Source organism: Malus domestica, chromosome 04, assembly GCF_042453785.1.
Source record: "Malus domestica chromosome 04, GDT2T_hap1".
Classification (NCBI taxonomy): domain Eukaryota; kingdom Viridiplantae; phylum Streptophyta; class Magnoliopsida; order Rosales; family Rosaceae; genus Malus; species Malus domestica.
Window position 1 is genome coordinate 25,234,587 of NC_091664.1, and position 3,932 is coordinate 25,238,518.

The 3,932-nt window shown below is 33.3% G+C and overlaps 1 long non-coding RNA gene across 1 annotated transcript; it reads left to right on the plus strand.

Annotated features, from left to right (window-relative positions):
- The first annotated feature begins 286 nt into the window (after window positions 1-286).
- Window positions 287-745, plus strand: LOC139195190 (uncharacterized). Its single transcript, XR_011579825.1, has 2 exons — window positions 287-427; window positions 525-745. It is a non-coding gene; the product is annotated as an uncharacterized lncRNA (long non-coding RNA).
- The last annotated feature ends 3,187 nt before the right edge of the window (window positions 746-3,932 follow it).

Here is a 3,932-nt window from a genome sequence, read left to right on the forward strand (position 1 = left end):
TTGATTGGATATTATGCAAATTGATTATTTGTATGGCATTTTCCTTCATTAAAATATTTTTTGTTTAGGTATGGATAACGAAAATATTTTGAATGCTACTCAAGAGCCAAAAGGAAGAAGACGTAAATGGGAAGCATTTGAGGAAGAAGTATTACTAGGAGTTCTTGAGGATTTTGTTGCTCGGAAGCAACGGTGTGACACCGGTGCTTTCAAACAAGGTACTTTGGTTGAAATAGCAAAAGCTGTCAATGTTTTATGTCCTCATTCAAATATAAAGGCAAATCCACATATTGAGTCCAAGTTGAAGAAATGGAAAAAAACATATAGTATGGTCGTTGACATGATAAACACAAGTGGATTTGCATGGAATGATGTCAAAAAGTGCGTTGAAGTTGACAGTGATGACGCATGGCAAACTTATGTGCAGGTTCATATCCTATTTTATTTATACATTAGTTATATTGTTGCTGCTATATTTGTTACGCATGCTAAATTTTAGTTTTGCTATGTTGATATAATCTTAGAGAAATAAAGAAGCCGATGGATGGAGAAGCAAACCTTTTCCACTGTTTGATAGATTTGCATATATATTTGGAAAAGATCGGGCTACGGGTAATGTAGCCGAAACCCCTGCTCAAATGGTGGAGGAACAAAGTCATGATCATGTTGGTGAAAGTGATATTGGAGGTGAAAATTTTGTTTCTTCAATGAACCAACAAAGCCAACAAAGCACCCCATCTGAAAATAGCCAAAGAAAGAGGAAAAGAGCTGTGGGAAGTTCAAGTGATGGAACCGAGGCAATTATCAGTGGACTGAAAGATTTTTATGTTGAAAGTGGGAATAGGATGCAAATGGTAACTGAAGCTTTAGTTCAAGGTACTGCAGATCATACTGACATAGCTAATGAACTTGAAGCAATGGGTCTCTCTCCTATGGATCAAATTGATGCATTGTTTCTTATTTTGGATAAACCAAAAAATGTGGGAGTGTTCAGGGCAATCAAACCGGAACTCAAGAAAGTGTTCGTCCAAAGGCTTTTAAGCGACAACGCAAGCGGATGAGGATTTTGGCTAATGTTAACATTGATGTATTTTATTAATGTTAACATGGATGTATTTTATTAATCATACAATCTTATGTTATGGCTTATAACTTAGCTTTGCACTAGTATTTTGGCTTATGTTAACTAGCCATTTTGTAAATTATGGAGATCTATTTTGGCTAATGTTAACTAATGTTAACTAGGATTTTCTAAATTATGGAGATCTTCTTATGTACTTGTATTTGTTGAAGTTGCATGTATTGGGCACTATTATTTTTCTTCTGTTGGGTGATAGAGTTTAAACCAAGCTACATTTGCAAATTAAACCCAATTCTATTAGCAGGTAATAGAAACAAAACAATTGTCAATTCTTTTTAAGATTCATAATATACATGGCAAAAATATGCTCCAATTAACCCATATCATGAGATTTGTAGCATTACTCTATTACACAATGACAAAAATTTGTAGTCCTAGTCTAAGCAAACACAAATCTGGTGAACAGTACTATTTTTCTTATCCTGCTTCTTAGTCCGACATTACACCAAACGCTTCACTAAGTTAGTCCAGCTTAGTCCAGTCTAAGCCAGTCCAGCTTAGTCCCGGCAGCTAGTCCAGTCCGAGACAGTCCGGCGCAACAAACGCACCCTAAGTAGACTCAGCCAGTTAATCTTATTTGGGCTTGAAATCTCCAAGATAATCAGAGAGAAATAAAATTAACTTATTGGATTGCTAATGCGTAATTATTAAGACCCATTTAGTTTGACTTGACCATAGCACCAACATCACTATTGCCAATTTCACCAGCATAGTATAGTGAAACCAAACTAAGTGGGTTTTGATGATTACACATTAATAACTCAATAGGTTGATTTGTCCATCCAAATAAAAGCTTGTGCAGAGGTTTTAGCTCCTCTCTCGTGCACTTAGAATTGTAGTAAAAGACATACAAAAAGGAACATTAATGTTATGTTGTTTTAATAGGATAGTGCTATTTTCACACTCATTTTTATCTCCCACATACTCTTGTTAATATTTGACAATTGATTTTCTTCAATTCATTTGATCTGAATGTCAGAAATAGAGAGGGGTATGTGAACAGTAAAATGGGTGTATGTATAACACTTCCCATACTAATATACAAATCATCATGCCTAAGAGTAAACAAATAAAAGAATTCTATAGTTGGTTAATATAATTAATAATAACGTGGAATTAAAAAAAAAACATAACATTTCAAATGGAGTCAATGGTCCCCTTGCTCTTTTTTCCTTTTGGTTTTATGGGAACATGTACAAATCATGAATGGTGGTCTATTAGTTGAAAAGTATATCATTAGGAGCAATTACTCGTAAAGTATTGCTCAAAGTACCCAACTAATCATGTACATTGTACATAATGCATACTCCTTCAAGATTTGATGCATTAATTAGAAAAAGAAATAGCAATAAGAACGATCATCGACGTTAGTCTTGTATATAAAAAATACAGAGTCAGGGCCGACCCTCAAGAGAACGCAAATAAAAAATCATCGGGTGTGGTCTTGTATATAAAAATTGTAATACTAGGGCTGGCCTGACCTTAAAGAGAACGCAAATAAGAGATCATCGACTTTGGTTTTGTATATAAAAATACAGTGTTTGAATCAACTGGACTTTGAAAAGAACGCAAATAAGAGAGGCTACCCGCAGCATCTTATCTTGCTCTATTTATTTGCTACAGAAGTTCCATAAGTAAATGACGACCCACAACGTAATCATAATTAGGAATAACTATTCATTTGCGAATATGGTTTGTTTAATCCCTTGCTTTGGCTGCAAAACCATCATGGGAGTTTTCAGTATAATATGTATCAGGAGAAATGTAAGGAGGTCAAATCTTTAATCTCCGCCACAAACTTTAATCTCAGGAGAAATATATAATTGGATTTGATATCCACACATTCCTTTTTATTTCTCTCACACTTTTTTAATTTTTGGCCATCGGATTGGATAAATTGAAGAAGATCAAAAGATATAAATTAATAAAGGTATGAGAGAAGTAAAAAGAGGTGTGTGAATAACACATTCCTATATAATATGTAACTTCATAGAATATAGAAGAAAATAATTTCATACGCTCATTGCATGAAACACGTGAAACTTTTTGTTTATATTTGTTATTTCAAATTTTTTATGGATCTTGTTAATTAATGGATTGTGAAGAGAGAGAAAATTTTAATTGTGATGGGAACACAAGTGGTACATCACGTGTTTTAAAAATTTTATTTTTTAATTATTAAATTTTTAGCACACATATCCCATAATTTGTATAGTGACACATAATGTATCATCCCGTGTACCACTCCGTGTACTGTTTACATTGAAAAATTCCTCGTGAAGAGAAAACACAAACAAGAACACATAATTCGTATGTTTTTGGTAAATGTGCCTCTCAACTCTCTGAAAATTTAAATAGAATTCAATAACTTCTTTGGACGGTAAGAAAACCTCTTTTGTTTAAACTTAAGATTACCACTCAAAGTATTTCCTTTGTAAGTGTTGTTTTGGTTCTAAAATTTTTAAAGTCCTTAAAATTTATATTGCAAAAGATAGACTTATTACTGTTTTGACATACTTCTACGTTACAGTATTGACAATTATTGAATTACGTAATCGATCAATAATCACCTCTTTAAATTCAAGTCAAACATGCGAATTCAAACCAATTTCAACGGAAGTATTTTTCATTTTTTCAATTTCTAACGTTTGACTTCAAGTTGTCTTGAATTGATCCAAAATCTCATGCATCTCGATATGGTATGGTGACTACTTACTGACTAGGTAGCATAGAAGCCATCAGTCAGACCTGCAATTGGACCCGGATCTATATATTTAAGTTTACGTAAACA